Here is a 21,511-nt window from a genome sequence, read left to right as displayed (position 1 = left end):
TAAAGCAATCAACCCCCAACAACCGTCCCACTTCTCTTCCAACCGGCTTTACAGCCGTTTCACTTCAGCGGTGTTTGCGTTCCACGAAGGGTTGCACCGTTCCTGTGAGCTTCCGACATCTGGTCCTCGCCTGGGGGACGCTTGCCATCAAAACAAGACACAGGTCTCAATCATCGCCTGGTCTGTGCTGTGGAAGCGAAACCATCTTTCGTTTTTTTGCTGCTGCTGCTGCTCCTTGTAAGTCAAACAAGCCACTGTAAATGTGTTTAGCACTTCCGGAAATTGCCTCTTTTTACGAGACCAAGTCGCTGAGAAGCTGCGCAATTGATGCGTAAATTTAAATTCTACTAGCCACTAGGGGCTCACACTGGCAGGTAGATTCCAGTGGGAGTTTCATTCTTTTTTGTTAACATCCTAAAACTCTTCGGGTCCATTTAATCAAAGGGTTAAACCTGAGGCTGGTCGAACGCCGAGGGACTGTCAGGAACCGTAGAGAAAAGGGGTATCCCTCTCGAAGATTATGATTTATGTAACAGATAATGGAGAAGAGCGATGGTTGTTTGACTTGCCGTATTTCCCTCTCCCCGCTTACGGCTGCAGTGCTAACAGGAAGTTTTTCCATAACTTATTACCCCTTCAAGAAGCCATTTCACCTAGAGCACCGACTGGTTTGCTCGGTCACCCGAAGCTCAGGATCAGAATGTATTTATGCTGAGCATGTCAACAGCGCCAATCGAGAAAGCACTCGTGCTAGTGCGAATGTTGGTGTGATGCTGGAAAAGATGCTGTTCGAACGTTGGAGTAAGTTCCGTTCCGTACGTTTATGAAATATTGTGATTCTGGCTGATGATAAGATATTTATTGCTGTTTTACGACATCGCCGGTGCAGCGGGATCATCGCCCATTACCCCTCCCGGCAATCAGTACCGGACTGTCGGAATCAATAACCAACAATGTGTGAATGGGAGCTCAATTAGAAAACTAATGGTCTCTCTCCGGTGTACGTGATGAGTGATTTATGCTCTCACTGCTACTGAGGGGCTAAATCGAGAAACGAAGATTTACCGCTGCGACAGCCAATAAATTCATACATCATTCGCTTGCGTCTTCGCCTGCGGTAGATGCGCTTTCTGATCAGCTGATGGAAGGTGTCGAGATTGGTTGTAACCTGGCGATGAAAGGTGAGGTTTGCGTGTTCGTGCAATTTTTGGCTCGATGATTTATCGTCTCAACAGCAAAGCTTTTATTGGAAAAGCATCTTAATTTCTGAATAATTTCAACATTAGTTTTTGTATGGCGTCTCCAACATTGTAAAGTTTTTGGAATCGCATGATCACCATGCGCCTCTATGTAAAAATTGGAGTTTACCTTCCTCTACAAAAAAAATGCTGTAGGTTTTCGTTCGGTTCTCGTAAATCATTGTAGACTATTTTTTCGCTTCGAAACTTAGTTCAAAAGGTGATGAGTTTGGTAGCCACAAGGCTACTCAATCCGGTTCGACAAGCGGGTGGTGATAGGTTCGAATCCTAGTAGAATCAGGCCACTTCAAGCTTGGTTGTCATTCTCAGGTTCCTTCACACAAAACATTAACAGACTTGAAAAACTCTGGTAGGTATAAACTTTCGAAAATATCATCGACCTCACAGCACGTTATACTGAGCACGATCAACTTGTGAACAATTAATATCGCCTCGGTAATGTAGCACGAGCGTCGTCTCGTTAAATTGACATTTGCGCTTCGAAGAGATGCACACTGTCGTTCGTTTGGCGATGTTAGTTTGTTTTGTTTCTATCTGTTCAATCCTATTCCGGTTGAGAAACATTATTACAAAATCAACTCTGAGAGAGAAAACAAACACTTTTTGTAACACGTAGCAGGTTACTTCTCAATAAGCGAGTGTGCATCTGCGGAAAACGTACAACATCATTACATATGGGTCATTCCATACGAAGTGTACATGCCACTTGGACATGATCATCACAGATTATGCTCAAAGTTGGGGAAATTATTCATCTACTGTCTCTTTGGAAAAAATCCAATTTTGGTGTCGATTGGAATACCCCCGCTCTGTAGGACCCCCCTCTTTATTGCAAAGTCACGCAATTTTTATCAATTACAATTCATAGACGTGAGATGTCGGAAGAATACCGATAGATGATTTTTAAAGAAAATAAACCAAGGAATCCAGAAAAATTAACTTTTGACCAGAAGTGTTGCCTGATAAATTATTTTTGTATCTGAAACCGAAATTTACATTTTTCGGCAAGTGCAGCCACCTCTATTTCAAATTTGATAATTTCATCGTGTTCCTAGGAAAATTTTACGGAAGAAACAACTATCCTCCCGAGGTAATATAAGCCGATCTCGAGATATAACATTTTTACGAAAATAGTAGTAAATTTCGTAATTATTTTATTTCATAACTTATAGACGTAAGACACCCGAAAAACAGTGATAAATTTTGAAGAAAATGAACCAAGGAATCCAAAAAAATATTATTTTTGACCGGAAGTGTTGCCAGATAGATTATTTTTTTATTTTAAAACTTTTAAAACTAAATTTGCTTTTTTCGGCTAATGCAGCTAATTTTATTTTAAATTTGATGGTTTCATCGTGTTTCTTGGAAAATTTTACGTAAGAAGCAGATATCACCCCGACGTAATATGAGCCATTCTCGAGATATAGCATTTTTACGAAAAATTAATTACGAAATTTAAAATTATTTTCGTAAAAATGCTATGTGTCGAGATTGGCTTATATTACCACGGAGTGATCAGTGTTTCTTACGGTAACTTTTTCGAGAAATACGATGAAACCATGAAATTTAAAATAAAATTAGCTACATTTACCGAAAACATGCAAATTTAGTTTTAAAATAGAAAAATAATCTATCTGGCAACACTTCCGGTCAAAAATAATATTTTTTTCTGGATCCCTCGGTTTGCTTCCAAAATTTACCACTATTCTTCGGGTGTCTTACGTCTATAAATTGTAAAAAAAAATAATTACAAAGTTTACAACTTTTTTCATAAAAATGTTATATTTCGAGATTGGCTCATATAACCTCGGGATGATAGTTGTTTCTTATGTAAAATTCTCCAAAGAACACGATGAAATTATCATATTTCAATTAAAAGTGGCTGCATTTGCCGAAAAATGTAAATTTTGGTTTCAGATACAAAAATAATTTATCTGGCAACGGTTCCAATCAAAACTTATATTTTCTGGACTCCTTGGTTTATTTTCTTCAAAAATCATCTCTCAGTATTTTTCGGACATCTTACGTCTATGAATTGTAAGAAAAAGAAAAAAGAGATTTTGAACAAAAATTACGTGACTTTGCAATAAACAGGGGGGTCCCACAGAGCCAATCGACACCAAATTTGGGATTTTTTCAAAGTGACAGTAGAAAATCTGTGATGATCGTGTCCACGTTTGTGCTTTTTCGTGGTCACTTGGTACAAGAAAAAAAAGTTATTTATCCAACTCCGTACGATTCATGTCTGTAGAAAACACAAAAAATATCCATGACAAAAAAAAATAATTAAATCACTGCACTGGTAGGTTGAAAATCAACGAGTAATTTGGAATTTTCACGTCTAAAAGGCACACATTGGAAATGCAAATGATTGTTTATGCGCTAGAAGCGCTTCCAGATTATTGCTGAATGCCACAGATAACAAGATTTCGACAACTCCCGCTGCAAAACATTGTGCGATGTTCTAATGTATTATTGGTGTTATTTATGACCCCCCACCCACTTCGTCACAGGTTGTCACAAAACGGCCATACCACCCCTCCTCCATGAATGCTTCGTCATTTAGGTATGCTACTTTAACCGACGATGCCATAGTTGATAACATTAAATTAGTAAATAGTAATGTTACTGTACTGCTAAAGCAAAACAAGCAAAGGTACTAACATTTCCATTGTGTATACTCCATCTACACCGGGGAGGCTAGACGGACCCGTGGGTTGTGTTTTTCCGGCCCAAAATAAAGGCATTCTAGGAAAGCTTCGACTAACATTTTTCTGCCGAAACTTGACCTTTCTGTTAATGTTTGTTTCGTTGGGATACAGACTCAATATAAGCATTGAAAAATTGTTTGAGCAATGTGGGCTAACATTGGGATACAGACGTGGTCCCCGTGGTTCTGTGGTTAGCGATGTCGGTCGGCTAGCTCTCCCACACGGTTGTGATATCGGGTTCGATTCCCGATCGAGTCGAGGATCTTTTCGAGCTGGAAATTTTTTCGACTCAGCATTGGGGCACGGTGCACAGCGCGTTGACCCATAGACAAAAGTCGAAAATTTGATGATTTTTTTCGTCATTATAAACTATGTTTTTATGTTAGTGCAACCTTCTACCATCGTATGAGTGTATTTGTGCAAGCTTCTGACGTCTCTGACACGCGTAGTAAGTGGAAACAGAAACAAAGGTTAGCGAGTGAAAAAGCACGTGTTTCAAAAGACTGAAATTGGCGCATGACGCTTTCTCTCTGATACACAAAAACTAAGTGACTTCTAATCGAAACTTGGCATGGATTACATATAAAATGGTTCTTATAATCAATTTATATACAATTTAGAGTGATTTTTATTGAGAAACATCGTAAATCAGTTGGTGAACATAAAGTTATTCACAAAAAAAAACTGGAAAACATCAAAATTTTCAAACAAGTCGTGGAAAAATCAATCAAATTTAACCAATCTGAGATTTATGTTGAATGTTACTATGAAAGGCAAAGAAACAATAGACATTAACTTCAACTGCTAATTCGTGCGAATTTTAGACTTTTTTGCATTTTTGTAGGTCAACTTGCGCGCCAGACATACGAAACCTTATTTGAGAAGTGGTATCAGCAAGCAATTGGAAGTAAAAATGATGTAGTTTTCTCGACAAAGGTGGAAGTATTTGGATTGGAAGATGCTTCTAAAGCCAGTGAGCCAGTTGTGAATCTACAGGGTGCTGCGTAGCCGCAAGGTTACAGATGGTCGTGGGTTCGAATCTTAGTAGAATCAGGCCATTCGATGTCAAAAAGGGCTTTAAGCATGGGTTTATTCTCAGGCTCCCCACTAGTTACCCTTTACGCTGAAATCTACAATACCTTTTCGTGACTTCCTTTTAAAAAAAATTGGTGCCTTTTATCGATAAAACTGACCAGAAGGACGCACGATGAAACTTCTCTAGGGAATTATCATTGGTGATATTCGGCAGGAGGGTCGAGGCTCGGTATAGGAGAAACAGTAAGCGTGTGAAGAAAGAGTATCACATTACACACAAGCACTGATAAAAAATATTAATAAGCATGCCACTTCTCAATAGCGGTATTGCTAAAAATAGAAAAGCAGGATACAGCAGACACCGGGCATATCTCACAATAGATCAACGATTCTGGTCGCAGTGAGGAAGTACATACAGAAAAAAATCGATCGAATCAACACAATGATAGCAGTTTGGTAATGCTAATACTGTAATACTGTTCAAACTCTCTAGTCCATAATATTATCAAACTATATCACACATTTAAATTTTTCACTAGTACCATAATTGGTTCACTTACCCTAGGAGATGAATCATGTTTAGGTCAAATTTAAAAAAATTTTCATGTTTTGGTCTTTTGTATAGTATTTTTCAAAAAAAAAGTCGTTTAAATAGAAATTGTGCTGAAATAAGGCCTTATACGAAGGATTTTGACTTTTGTCCAAGCTTTCCATATGTTCAACGCACTGTGCGGTGTATCGTTGTACTTATCCTACACATGCAAAATGTGCCAAAAACAATATCGATAACGAATTCTCTCAACTAATCTAGTTGATCGAGACCGCTATTAGCCCCAAGGCTAAGCGTGCGATATTGTTATTGGGATACAGACTCAAAATAAACATTGAAATATTGTTTGAGCAATGTGGGCTAACATTTAACAATCAAGTTACAGAGTGTGGTACGAAATCCGATGGAATTTTCTGCAAATATCATTTTCTACTACTTTGAGCAGTAATATCAACATTTTCGAGGTCAGTTATCTTGATAAGGTCCTTTCCAATGACGACGACCGGAAGCTAGAACATGCCGTTCGAACGAAATTTCCCACCAGCCAAGTGTGCGTTCTAGTAGACTGCAGAGTTATCAAACTAGGATGCGATATTTTGCTGATTTGTGCTTTAACAAATGCAAAATCGAATAATCCAACGGGTTCCCGATCAGAAGAGCATAACTAAAAAATTACAAAATTCTATCAACGTTAGATACAAATAACATATTTTGATACAATTTTGTATTTTTCCATATAATTTTGATAACAAAATTGTGACCGCTTGGCTTAAACCAAGGCTTTGAAATGCCCCGGTCGGAAATGGCGATGTACAACATAACCTTTTTTTCAAACTTGTGCTTGAACTTGTATTTCACTTCAGGCGGTGTGGATGACTTGTCGCTGGAGTCGTAATTATCATTTCCTGGAATATGCGTTTTGGACAGCGGAAAATAGCTTTCGTCGTTCAGAACGAAAGACGTCCCGAGGTATTTTTTGGTTATCCACCGACACTGTGTTTTAACCGTCTCAATCTGCTCCTCCGTGTTCTCCGGCGACCTCGTCTTCTTCCTGCAGACGATTCCTTCCATCTTGAGAGTCCGATGGATCAATACGTGGGAGCAGCCATATTTCCGACCGGCGTCACGCAGGCTGGTTGCGTCCTTGTTGTCAAACAGCTTCTTTAACGATGTCTTCCTCTGCTTCGTCATTATCGTCACCGGACGACCACTTCCGACCTTCCGCTCTGCGTTCAGGGAACCCAGGATACGATATACCGTACTGACAGGTACATTTTCTTCCTTAAAATGTGTCACCGTGAACTTTTTTCCTTGCTGGAAATGCGTTTCGTAGAACCGTACAATCCGTTCGCGGAGCACGTGCTGTTTCGACGCCATCTTTGCTTTGACTAAATTCAAACTAGCAAAACCAATCACGCCTACTGTTTCTAGGGAGCCCAAAGAGCAATTTTCTTGGAGAAAGAAAATTTAACGCTCTGTATTTGAGTTACTGTAAGGTATTGAAAAAAAACTCATTTTTTATTTAACACCCGTTAATTCTTTTGGATGAATCTACTAGGAAGTTATCGACTGGCTATCAGTCTGGCTCTCTGCCGAATATTGTCATTCGTGCCGCATGGCCGGCCCTCCGTAGTCTGCCGTATTTTATCAGCTTGTTTGGTATGCTTGATGCATCCCGAAGCTCATGCCCCTACGCAACACTCAATTCTCCAGTTTTTCGACAAATATTGAACGCAAGGTCCTACATTCGAACGCCGGTCGGCCTCTTCAATCGACCAACACTCATGGACGTAAAGTACCACCGGGAGAATCAGCGTTCTATAGAACGCAACTTTCATGCGGACATGCATGCTGCGAGATCTCAGATGACTTGCTGCACCCTTCAAGTCAATGATAAACAGGAAAGCTCGTTATCTTACCTTAGACCGTCCAACACGATGAACGGGTTCCAGATTACTATTCTGGGACATAATGAGAAACCGTCAACAGTGGTAAGAATCAGCTTAATCAGTTTGTTGGAAAACCGAATCCAAGCATTATCTACCGTTACTCATTGCAATACACTGAGTCGTACGCCGTCTTGAAGTCGATTTCCACACGACTTTCCTGCGTCGGTTAAGTCTCTTTTCAGTAGTGACTTTCACCTTCGCTTTTCGCAGCGCCGGTTCGATTAGAGTGGACGATCAAAGTACCAAGTTTCAAATAATTGTTCCTTTTCGTTGGCCTGGGTCTAAATCGTCTATCGACTGTTCTGATTCGAATTTATTGCTAGGTTATTCGTTTTTGAATACTTTCAATATGCCTAGCCGACTGAACCGCCGTCTTATAGATATGGATGTAGAGACACCGCATTTCATAGCCTAGCCATCTGTTCAGGATCAGACGCTGTTTTACACTGCTCAATATAAGAGAACAGAAGCGTACGGAAACCTTTCTTAGTAAGCAGAGAACTAAAGTTTGTAACAGGGGGTCACCATGTACACTCTAAAATTTCCCGGCGAAACCCTTAGAGGGCGGCCAAGTACCTCTAACGGATATTCGGGTTTTTACTAGAATACTAAAGCAAAAAAATAAACAAAATAAACAAAAACTTATTGGTTTATTCCTTATTTTCCTCTTCGCTGTTGTGTTGACAGCACTCCCAATACCGGTTGTTGTCCAAGCTGCTCTGGCAGGTCACAACAGTGGCAGTTTCGGTCGGCAGTGGCAGCTTCAGTCCTCAACGGGGAGGTATTCTCCTGCTCCTTGTTATTTGGCCGGGGAAAGCCAATTGCTGCTAACCATATCCGGCCAGCGAATATAAACGATAACACTCAATCCACGGGGCTTACACTGCTTCCAAAGCTGGGGAGGCGTGATTGAACTTATTTTGATCCAAAAAAAATGGGTTTTGAGCCGTAGTGTCTTAAGAAATGTTGATCCATTGATTGTTTTCCATTTTACAGATGTTGTAATTTTGTGATTAATCCTCTAAACAGGGAGAGACGAACATAATTTTTTTCATTTTTGCATATAAAATTTCACAGTGTTTGGCAAAGTTGTAGCAGATGTTGTAAAAAACAACTTCTTCAGAGACACCCTACTTCTATCTGCCTATTCAAATGGACTTCTGTGGAGTTTTCTACAGATTGCTACTAAAAATCAGTTTCTTTGATATAACTTTTCGTAGTGATTTTCTACACTTTTTCAATGTTCTTCAATGTAGTTTGCTATAATGAAACAAACGATTTCTTAAAAGAAAGTATATTTATATTTCACATATTTCTTTGGTTATTTCCAATTTTATTAAAACAATGCAATAACTAACTAATATCTGCAGACTAAACCATCTATGTTAAAGTATAAGTAAACCATCATTTAATCCAGATATAGACATTTGTCTCTCGATTTCTTCTGTGTATATATCTGTATGTAAATTAGTGCATTCAAATAATGCAATTTTCAATAACTAAATAAATGTCAGAGATAAAAATAAGCTTTTTTCGTGAACTCTTGTTTTTTCTAGTGATAAATGTTGTATAATATTAATTTTTTTAGAAAATCACAATAAAAAGTTATATTAAAAAATGATTATAAGGGGCATCCTACAGGAAATTTCACAATGGTTCATTTAAAATTGTGTCTTCGACAAAGTTGTTTCTTACAAAATGTACTAAAACTTTACTCAGAAAAGTGGATTGTTATATGCAAAAATGAGAAAAATGAACTCGTTTCTCACTTTTAGGTAGATCAATAACAAAGTTCTAGCTTTCATCAAATGAAGAATAATTAACAAAACAACTTTGCTGAAGACACTACGGTTCCAAAAAAAAAATTTTGTTTTGAATAAAAAGTAATTAGTTTAACTAGAAATCGTCAAACACCAAACAAATATGTGGGATAGAAATGAACTTTCTCCAAAGAAATCTTTTTTTTTTTGGATCAAAATAATTTCGATCACGTTTTTGCAGCTTTGGAAACAGTGTAGGGCTCCGGGACAACCTTCATTGGATTTCACAACACAAAGCAGCACAACCTTCGCTTTTTGCGAGACAAGAACTGTAGTACTGTAATGTCGCTTAGTTGAACTGAGATATCTTTTTGTTTCGAGACACTGGTAAGTTAACCGAATTCGAATAACAGATGGTTATTTTCCATGATGTAGAACACATTTTTGATGTAGAATAGGTCTTACGGCAACAATTACAGGGACTAAATTTCAATACAGCGATCCAATTTCGAAACCGAAAACATCGAGAGCGTCACAAAAATTGTCCAATTTCAAACGTTTCGAACCCAGTCAGTTTCCAACCGATCTCTGTCATTTTTACAGCAATCGATTGGAAAATCATTTAAGCACCCGCCCAAATGCAGAAAATTGTAATCTGATTGTTCAAACTATTGTAATATTGAAAATTGTTGAACATTGTCGAAACGCAAATGTCGACTTTTGATTGGTCGCTTGCTGCTTTTCCCTAAAAAGGACGACAAAATGGAGTACCTAGTTAGCCAGGAATGCACTCTTTGGGCTATATAAGAGACTGTTTCTCCTCAAGCAAATCAGTTTACTAGCAGCAGGCGGCAGTAGCGGACATCAACACCGATGGCAGTAGGCGAAGTGGAGCAGCAGCGGGCAACAGCGGCGGCGGTAGTGGTTAGCTGCAGTTCTTAACTCTTTTAGTTCGGCTTCCCTTCGATCTGAGTTGGACCCCACCAGCGGTAATCCAATTCAGATATCGTTGGGTGAATACAACCCGAAACTGGAAGAGACTCGCGCCGCCAAGCAGTTTGAGAAGCCACCATCATCCAGCATATGTATATATAGGGTGTGTGCACATAACGTGTGAGAATATCTGTGGCGTGTGTCCCTAATATATAGGGTGTGTGGCTTGCTATATAGCGTGCGTGGCTAGCTGTATAACGTGTGTGTATGTTTATAGCTTGTATGCATGTATATAGCGCGTGTGTGTATGTTTATATCGTGTGTGGCCTGCTAAATAGCGTGCGTTGTTTGCTATATAGCGTGTGCATGTCTAGCGTGTCTGTGCATCTTTATAGCATGTGTGGCTTGCTATATAACGTGTGTGGCTAGCAGTATAGCGATTGAAATTTCCATACATAATTGCTAATAAATCACCATGTAGAATTTAATTATCACTGAAAAACCATTTAAAACTAAATAGAAAAATTGCCATGTTGAAAAAAAAAATATTCAGTTGTCAATAAATGGCATTGACAAACACAATTAACCTCAAAGTTTATCTGTAGAATTTCTGAACTAGTGAGCCTGAATCACATAATTTTTCGCGCAAGTCTTACTAATTGCAGCAATCAGTTGTAAAATTATCTACGCTATCGTAAAATGCCGAAAATTGTTGTTTGAACTGTTATATCCTAGATGGGGAATGCACTATTTGCGCTTGTCTATAGCCTCTTCGTAGCCACTGCCTCCATTAAGATATCTTAGTGCAACTTGATACAAAATTGAGCCTCAAAACAATTCAATTTTTGTTTTGGATACGGCAGCAGGTGAAACCGCAGTGCCGGCTACAGAGTTTACCAGAGTTACCAGAGTCATCTGGAGCAAAGAGACTATTAAATTAATTAACCCCAATTGAGTGTATTCACAAACCTGGCTGTCGTATTCTACGTTACCTCTGCGGTCGTGTCTTATAAACAACCTCTTCAACTATTTTTAACTCTTTTACATTCGCGCTTCATATCATTCGTAGTTCGCGTATTGTTAAACAATGAAATCAATTTGAACACAGTTGTGACAAAAAGAAGTAATGTTCAATTTTTTTGGCATATTAATTCTTTTAAACAATACTTTTGAGTGGAGAAATTTTCTGCACAGAAATCCTAACTGGTCCATACCAGTAGAGTCGTCGAAAAACGTTCTTCAAAAGCTAATTTTCTTGTATCTCATTATTGACACAACTGAAATGATTGTCGAACAACAAACCAATAGTTAGCATACTATTTAACACTGTTTGGGCTATAAAAAATTTATTATTTTTTCGGTTTGCCTTTGACTATAATATAACCTGCATATTACTTTCATAAAAAAAAGTCATTTATAGATAGTTCATGGAAACCTTTCCATTCAAATTCGTAAAAAGTCATACTACATGTTATCACCACATTCTATTTACTATCGTGCCATTCCATGCTATTTTGAAGCCTCCTCTCAGGATCATTCATTCAGGAAATACTTCTTATGCCCAATCAATCGCACTTCTACTTCGCTGCTCTTATTGTTACGTTGGAGTGTTAGATTTCGTATAAATCCTTTAGTTTTTATTGATGTCAATGTTTTTATTAAAGCATGAGGTATTTATTGTATTTTTCAGTTTTACTGAAATATATTCCTCAAATATAGACAAAATATTGTGTCATTTTTTCACCTAATCAAAATCACACTTTGTTTGTGTTTTAAACACGTCACTGTACAAAACAGTCTACAGACAAAAAACACACACCACCACAAAAGCAAAACAAACCCAAACTCTATCGAAATCTCCTTCCGGTATGTGGAGAACGCAAACAGACGCCGCTCCTGTTCTCTTCCAAACCGAAGAATTATAAAAATGAAATCGAAATTACGAAAACCGACATTCCATGCATACACCGACTGCCCACCCCCCGCCCGTTGAAAAACCAAGCTGGCCTTTTCGGTTATCACCTACCGCAGGTATTTTTCCGTTATTTTTTTGTCGGGGAATTTTCTCAAATTTGGACAAGTGCTGGAAATGATGTGTAGCGGTGAGGCAGGTAGCCGGCTACCAAATGTGGCGCGTTTCGTGTGGTTTCCTGCTTTTCCGGTGAATTCCGTCGGACGGAACTTGGCAGGGCCCGAGCTATAAATGGAAAATATTTGCTCCTTGTTTGCACTTTCGGTAGCAACACCAACAGCGAAGTTACGTATGTGTGTGTGAGAGTGCGTGGATACCAGTTGTGGATCTTTGGATAGGTTTTTCCGACGCTTGAATGAGTTTATGTTTGACGAAAGCCTCATCAAAAGTAATGTTAACAATGTTTTATGGGATTTATTTCTCTCCGCTAAACCCGCAGCTGAAGTTAGCTTTATTTGGCGGGAAATTGAAAAAATACTAATATTTGTAGAGTTAACCGCGTCGCTTTTCTGGCGTGAAATTTGTGACACTCGACTGGGCAGATCATGTAACGTAACGAAATCAAAACGCATCAACGATTCTAGTCGAATAGGACACGAACTGCTGATTCGTAATTAAGTTATCTAAGTTTACATCCTTGATTGAGCAATTTGTATGCATCGGGATGACCATCAACCATTCCGGTACTATCGGTACTATAAATTATCCAAATCGAGCAGCCGCTCGATACACAACTACGAGAACAGGTGCTTCCACATTGGCCGTAAGCGGCAGTTCTCGTAGCAATTCATTAAAATTTATTCAATATTGATTGCAAACAGTCTTGCCAACTCTGCTATGTGCATATCTTTTCAATTTGCAACACCACCCCTCTTCCCCGCAGGCTGCAGTATGTAGGTTACACACCAGCTGAGGCTGCTTAGTGGAATAGTTTTAGCATGAAGATACCTGCTGGTTTGTATGCATGAAACACATCGCAGGAATTGGGTCGATCTTTGAATATGTTGACCCTATTTAATTTGTCAGTAGTGTATATGGGGGACCTTTTTATAATTTGATCTCTTCAAAAACCATCTCAATTTTGGATGAAGGAAACATGTTAAAGTCGCATTCAACAGTACGGATAGTTTGTTAGCAGGGTAAATGCGATAAAAAATGTATACATGAATCCTTTTCCTGAAACGGCTTTCGTCGTAACCTACCCCATGTTTACCATCCTATAATTATATTTCATGTCTGGCTAGTAGCCAAACTTACGTAGGATGAAGTTGGGTGAAATATTAGAAGAACAATTTTGTTTACTCATTTTAGGGCACAAAAAAAGGTTTCGTGGGAGACAAGTCTTGATGAGTCTGGCATATAATCTGTTTAGTTATTAATTTTCTCTTTTTCGTGTCGGATATCAGTAGCGCCGGATCTGCTAAACATTACAGTCACACGCATCTCAATCTATTTTTAATTGATTCATCATGCAATTTACCGGCATGCTTTCTAGCATTATTATACCATCAGCTGCATCAAACATTACATCATTCGTACAGCATACGTAACTATCCTCTCATTATCTTTCTAAAGAATGCATCGTCCCGTCATTATGAAAATTACTGACTGCTTTCCATTTTAGAACAGTGCGCAACCACATTCCAGTATACCTACAAATTCTGTTACTCACAAGAGCGCCATTCCTCCCACTGATATCAACTCCTTCGGTATGCATTAAACATCGGCAAAACGAGCTTTCGCATTGGCTCCGGCCGTCTGGGTTTTCTTGTTGTTGAGATAATTTCCTCGGTAATTAAATCATTTGTCGGAGCTTCTTCCATTTACAACACTCATCCTTCACATGCACGTCTCCGGGCATGGCTCAATAGTCATCCCCCGGTGCGTTTCGGTCGGGCAAATAGATAGAAACTTAATTTCAATCTAAATGCATTCTCCGGCATTCATCCGAAGGCAGACAAAACTCGACTCTGCTGCTCAACTGTCTTTCGAAAGCAAATGCCTCTTCCAATCCAAGCCGCCGTGAAGGAGGTGAGTCTAGAACATAAATTGAAATACTGAACAGTTCTACAGCTCTGAGGCGAACCAACAACCGGAGAAACAGATTGAATTAATTAGCTCAAATTAGAACGGAATCAAAACAGCGAAAAACAAACATCCGAAAAACAGTTTTTTTTCTGCTGTGTGGTCGCTTTAGCGTCTGTCTATTATTTTTCCATTAAATTCTTCATCGTGAAAGTATCTCCTTTCCCATGTGGCAAGCAAATTCCATTAAGCTTTCGGTGCAATCATCCTTTCGACGAAGAAGGAGGGCAAAGGGCGACACACTCACGCTTGGGAAAGATAATACAGACCATGGCAAGAAATGACCTTTCGTAAGTGGCTGACATTTATCGACAGTATATTTCATAATAATAACACCATCATCACTTTCCGCTTCCTCCGTTCTCTAGTCTGAACTGTGGCAAGGAGATAATTTCCATTTTTTGATCGTTTGGCGAAAATTGGCAAGCAATTGTGTGTGTGGTTTTTTCGGAGGCCACTTCTATTGGGGTAATGAAAAAAATATTCAAACGCACACACCATTTACCAGACCGAGCTATTTACTTTGCTTTTTGTTTCGTTTCCATTTTTTACTCTATGACAATTGAATTCGCTTTCCCATAGCCGTGCGCAGGATTTTCGTTTGGGGGAGAGGGTAACCGAAATGAATTTTTACATCTGCAGTATAGGCTCATGAATGCACATACAAATGGTTTCATTACGACACTGTACCCGCTGATTAAACCAAATATTGTTTTTGTGCTATTCACAATGGATGCCGGTTTCTGTAACTATAAAATAACTAAAATGTTCTAAATTGTTCTTCACTTACCTTAGTGAATAAATAAATGTCTTCTGCTACTGTCTCAGCTTAATTTATGAGATCCCTCGATCATTCGAATTTGATGCACACCCAGAGGCTCACATTCACAGTTTAGTGAAAACAGTTCAAACTACAGCCATGCAATTTTTTTTATTCTCGGTTTTAGCTTTTTATTTACGACTTAAAGCGTTTGTTAGCTTTCTGATTCGTAAAAGTGTAAGTGATTCAGATTGCTATGTTAAATTTGATAGTGAAACAGGCTCTAAATGTTTTCGAAAACATTATGCTAATTTTGGGTCGAAAAAACATTAGAGCATTTTTTTTTATTTTTCTACACGTTTATATTCTATATTTTATCTGGTGATTTCTCAGTGAATTTATATAGTAAATTTTGTACGAAGGTAACTGCTCCATTATTCATCTCAGCCCATATATTCATCTCATACAACATGAAAACACAATTGAAAACAGGAAAAAACGCATATTTTCTGATCAAATGCCATTGATCTAATTCTAATCCAATTCTTTTTAATTCACTTTAGATTTCTCATAAAGTAGAAACTTCAAAAACTCACTGAAGAGCTCTAAATTTGATATTATAGTCGAGCATCTGCATTCGAAAACTCATTTGATTCAATCACCTTTCTCAGAAAACAAAATCCACGCATTGTTCCTTACGGCTACAACGGGACTAGTTCAGCAGCCAACCAAAGTTTTTTTCATCACTAGCGGACCACTTTTTATTTTAATCACTAAGCAAAATCACTCACTACACTAAGAATACTTTAATCTTCGAAATGTTCACCTCAAATTTCCAAAAACAAGCTTGAATTAGCAGAAATATATGAGATGAATTTCTACAATGCTTTAATTTCAACTGTATGTATTTTAATCTGTTTTCACTGCGTTGAAAAAAATTAAAAGTTGCCACATCAGTTTGTGTTAATACGAAAAAATCATACTGAAAATGTTAAATTATTCTGATATAATTGACATAAATCGACAGCACTGCAGTGCCTAGGTTACCAGTTTTGCACGTAATCAACTACAGCGGATATTTTGGTAACCTACTACGACGGGCGGCTACGTTCATTCATGATAATGTGATTCATTCATAATTAACAGTGTGATGAATATGGGGGCGTGATTCAAGTTTTGAGATGAATATGGAAGCGTTGTGAAAAATGGTTTGCTTTACAAAATTCAGGATAAATCTAGCTAAGTTTACTAAATATACAATGCTGGACGATTCCATAAGAGCAAGTAAGCGTATTTTGTTTATTTGTTCAATGATCTCGTGGAAATTTGGTGTTGAATTCGTGCATTCTCGTGAATATCGGCTTAATGAGATGAATAATGGAGCAGTTCCCCTACGATGCACGGCTTACGAGCTGTAATTTAAAAAAAATAAAAAATGGTAAATGATTTTCTAGCCAATCGGAACAAATAAGTACGTTCCGAAATTTTGCGATTTTTTTATTTTTTCTGTTTTATTTTGTCGCATAGATTCGTTATATTCGAATAAATTGAAAATAATATTTTGCTTGGTCCATTCAAATGATAACGAATTTTGTTCAAAAATTGCACAACAAAGTTGTTTGTTTTCGTGTTTTTACTCTCAATATATACAATTCCAGAGTCTTGATGAATTTTTATGAAACTCTGTTGTATATTTAAAACCCATTATTGTTTTAGTTTTATTTTTAAGTGTTAGCGTCCGATGTATTTTTATATTTTCAGACCACTTGAGTAATGGTATTGACTCTTAAACTATAAAAGCCTCCAGTTTATTGACATCAAGCCGCTGTGCAACTTTTTTTTGTCTCCTTTTACCTCTGGTCAGGCTTGTCGTTTCTCCTCAGAGAATTACTAGCGTGAAGAAGATTATCATTCACTGCAAAAATAACCGCTCTTACACTGGTGGACAAAGCGACAAATTTGCTTGTTGAGAGCAGAGAGTCGTGTGTATCTAGTAGCTTGCAAGAAAACCGCGGTGGAATCTTAAATATCTCTCCAGAGAGATAATAAACTAGTGTAAGTGTTCTCACACGAAAGGACATTACGCACAGTAACTATACAACAGAGTTCACTGTGGGCATCATAAGAATATATCAAATGAGGGGAATATCTAGGCAGGGAAGTAGATTGCGTTGTTTGCCTTGCATCTCGAAACTGAAAAATATTAATCCAGCTGCCCGTCACGCATGTTTGCTCTTCGAATGCTATCGAATTTATCACAGCAATGCGTACCGCGTTGTACTTCTGTATATTTTCACTAGAGTGATTCACCACTCATGTTTTGCTAAACTGGGTGTAAGCAGTAATTTATCTACGAGTGACAGAAACACCTTTAAAAGGAAATTCATGATGACACACAAGAAATAGGAATTGGGATAAATGCCAAAAGTGTTTTCCAAATACAATTCCATTTTTATGGTGAAAGTATATCGCCTCCTCTTAAAATTTTCATGCGTCCTCATAAAAATTAAGTTTTGGATAATATTCGAAAAATTTTTAATATTTCAGAAACACAAAAATATTACATTCATTTTTCTTTTTAATCATATATCGGTTTTTTTTGACGTAGGACTACGTCTTTGTTTTCTATACTAGATTACGTTTTGCGAAATTGAAAATGAAACTGGCAAATGTTGCGTCAGATTTCAAACGATTATAGCAAGCGAACGACTTAATGCATTTTAGTCATTTATATGTCGGTGGATAGATAAAATGTTAAAATTCCAATTTTGAATCAACAAAGTTACTTCCCGAGCACGGATAACAATAAAATGGACGTAATAAATTCCAATTTTGACTCAACAAAGTGTTTTGTTCCGTTACTCTTTCTCTAAGCTGCGTGGCAACGCCCTCATGGCAAAAATCTACGCTGAACACGATACAAAAGACTGCGTGTAGAAAATTCAGCTTCAGTCTAATTTGTTACACAATAGCGAGTGGAGTATAACTGTTAGAGGTACGCGACATTGAGAAACGAGAGCAGCATACGGCTCAACTTCCAGGCACTGCGGAGCATGTTACCTTTATTTTGCAGACGACAGCAACAGTTACCATCGTACGCTGCAGAATATTTTGGTGGCACAGCTACTGGAGGGCACAGCGGAGAGCAAACTATATTATGCGCGGTCAAGCAAAACATTCAATGCTAACGATGATGCGATCATCAGCGTTCTGTAGCACGAATTTCTAACTGAAGATTATGGAATCGGTTCTTTTCAGAACTATAGATGCTTGAAGATAAAAATTATGAGAATTTTCGCAACTACTATTAGTGTAAAATTTTCATGTATTCATCGTTAGTTTTACAATAACGACCATCAAATATAAACGGTAGTGTTGCCTATGAACAGTTTAAGTTAATTTACGCTATAGGTAACACATTTATCCTATTTGACATAGTTAGCAGTCTATTTTCGGCACGTTTACTTAATTGGTTTTTCTTATTTTAACCTATTTACCCTTTATTTATACATATTTATCCTATGATACATATTTTTTCTATGATAAATATTTTTACCTTACTTTTAGCACATTTATCATGCCGTTTTCTCCCTTTATCAACCTTTGTGCCCCATTTTTACCATATAATTAACTCATTTATCCCATTTTTGGTATATTAACCCTAATATTTATCTAACACTTAAATTATTTACTTTCTTTTTGGCTCAAACAAACGAAATTTGAAGTACGATTCTATTTCTTTATTTGTTTTGCGTTTTGATTTATTCAATTTTAGCACATTTATCCTATAGCTAAAGCATATTCTAAATTTCACATGTTTAGCAGGTTATTTTTGTTATACAGTCATACCTCGATATAAGGCAACTTTATTTTTCTTTTCGTTACGTTACATCCAGTTACGTTATATCGAAGCACGACATTTTTTTTTCATTGATGCAGAATTGTTGATGGTTACTCGAGGGTGTGCAAAAACTTATTTCCCATCACCTAGTGCAGCGGTTCTCAACCTGGGGTACGCATACCCCTGATGGTACTCGAAAGCTTTCTGGAGGTACTCGGAAGAAAAATCAGTAATGGCGGACACAGCAATTTTTCTCTATAGTACTTCATTTGTTGTTCAATCTTGCTCCTAAAACATGACTGTAGCAATCAAACAAACCATAGTTCATTTTGAAACCTGAACCAAACTAACGGGTGACAACTAAAAATTTGATTTTTTTTTCTACAGCTGTCAAAAAAAGGTGAAAAGGTCAAATTGAAGAAAAACTGATTTATTTCTAATAAAGATACCTTCATTGTGAACTAACAAAAAATATTGAACATTTGAGATAGGTCCGTTACCGGCCTCCCGACGAAGTTTTCTTTTGATGCCGAAACAAGAGCGTTGTACGGCTTTCAAGTCCGCTTTTCGAATGCATCTTTGATTTTACCGAACAACTGTTCGAAATTCGTTGATTTCCAGTTATTTTTGCACCAAAGGAACGTAAAATCCCAAGGAAATCTTCGATTGGACGACACTGGGGTGGATCCGTTGGGTTGCGTATTTGGGGTACAAATGGAGTCGAGTGATTGCTTAGAAACGTTTGTGTTTTTGACGTACTGTGATGATATTTTTTCTGGCTAAATCACATACATAATTCATTTGTATAATGTTTTGAAAGAAATGGAACACAATGTTGTTCAATATTCGTTCTGGTATATATTTTAATTGATGGCCAAACCACAAGCCAAACAGGCTTTTACCATGATTTGACAAAAAGGAAAAAGTCCTTTTCTGTCCACTACGCAGCCTGGTCTTCAGCTTCCTTCCTGGCGAATTATAGTTGAGGTTTGCAGGAAACTATACACAATAGAAACCGGAAGATTTTCGCTTTCAATATGGTTTACCATCTCCTCTTGTCAAAATTGTTTCGCAGTTCATACCGAACCGTACAATGTATTTGCGGAATGCTCCTTGTTTGGACGCCATTTTGAACCGAACTTAGCATGCATAAAAAAACAAAAAAAAATGACATCAAGAGGAAAGATAGAGCTTTCATATACATATTTTCATTTCTTTCTAAGTGTGTTTGTTGTAGAGTAAAAGAGCCCTCGAAAAATTCCAGATTTTTAGTTGTCACCCGTTAACACAACATGATCTACCACTACTCTCTCCACTATGCGAGAACATTCCAAGCTGGGGGGTACAATCCATAGGAAAAATATCGCAAAGGGGTACGCGGACAAAAAAGGTTGAGAACCGCTGACGTAGTGGTATATACAAAACCTTTCTCATGCCTCTTTAAGACAATTTTCGATGGCGAAAAACAGGGTCAGAATACAGGAAAAACAAAAAATCAGTTTTACCCCATTTTACGGTATTCATTGGTTTCAAAACTTACTAAAAAACACATTATTTGGAACTTTAAACACCCCAAAAATAATTGTTGTACTTAATTTTCAAGATACCTAAAAAAAGTTACGTAATATCGAGCTACATTATATCGAGGTTGCCTTATATCGAGGCATGACTGTATTTACATTATGTTTAACCTTGTTTTAACCATGTAATTAACCCCCTTCTTATCCTATTTTAAACTTATTTTTATACACTTTCGCTCAGCCTTAGTTTAAAATTTTCAAAATATTTATTCAAGTTCTTTTTTTACAATTTTACGTAACCGTGAACCGTTGTTATGAACAGTTTATGTCCAAATTTCCGACTGTTATCGTTTCTTCTTTCTTTACTGAATTTTTTTCATTTGTTTTTTTTTATTTGCTGCTTAAATAAACTTTCCACTTCCGATTCCAAAATATGCCATGCAACCATACATTTTTTTTAGATTTCTGATTATTAATACGCCTTTATTAGTTTTAAAGTTTTCAAAATGTTAAATATTCGTTAGTCGAGATTTTAACTCATTTTAGTGCCCTGAATTTTTCATGGCTTAGACCTGTTGGCACTGTAATGACTTTTTATATATTAACTAGTGGTTTAGTAGTAATTCATTCTTCCTTTTGATATTTCTCGGATGAATTGTTTTTAATTCAAACTTAATCCTAATTATAGAATACTCTACATAAGTTTCGAGTTTTGAACTCCTCTATTTTCATAATTATTTTCAGATAATTTAACAAATTTGGATTGATGGAAATCATTTATGTCCGTTTAACATCATCATTTAAGTTTATGATTGTTGGATATCTTACTTGTTATCAATTTCAGCAAGCTAAAATATTATTACATCAGATTATGCTACCTTAATTTTTACTTACAATCGCTATTATAAATTTTACGAAGCTCTGCCAAACCAATTGAATTAGTTTCTGCTCAGTTTCAGCACAAATCTTTCATCCAAAGCGTTTTCGGCCTCTAGCAGAAACCCCCGAAAAACCCCCCACGTGCTAACGACTATGAGGCATTTCACACATCCGTAAGCTACCGAACAGGTGGCATCCGAAACGCTCTTGACCGTCGTTCAATTGCGACGAAGCTCAGCACTGTATCGACGATCCGG

The 21,511-nt window shown here is 37.4% G+C and overlaps 1 protein-coding gene across 5 annotated transcripts in view; it reads left to right on the top strand.

Annotated features, from left to right (window-relative positions):
- The window catches only part of LOC129720664 (insulin-like growth factor-binding protein complex acid labile subunit), a 615,650-nt gene that overhangs the window by 591,958 nt on the left and 2,181 nt on the right, over positions 1-21,511 (top strand). The window lies entirely within an intron of this gene.

This window comes from Wyeomyia smithii, chromosome 2 (genome assembly GCF_029784165.1).
Source record: "Wyeomyia smithii strain HCP4-BCI-WySm-NY-G18 chromosome 2, ASM2978416v1, whole genome shotgun sequence".
Classification (NCBI taxonomy): Eukaryota; Metazoa; Arthropoda; class Insecta; order Diptera; family Culicidae; genus Wyeomyia; species Wyeomyia smithii.
This window is presented reverse-complemented; position numbering and strand designations above follow the sequence as displayed.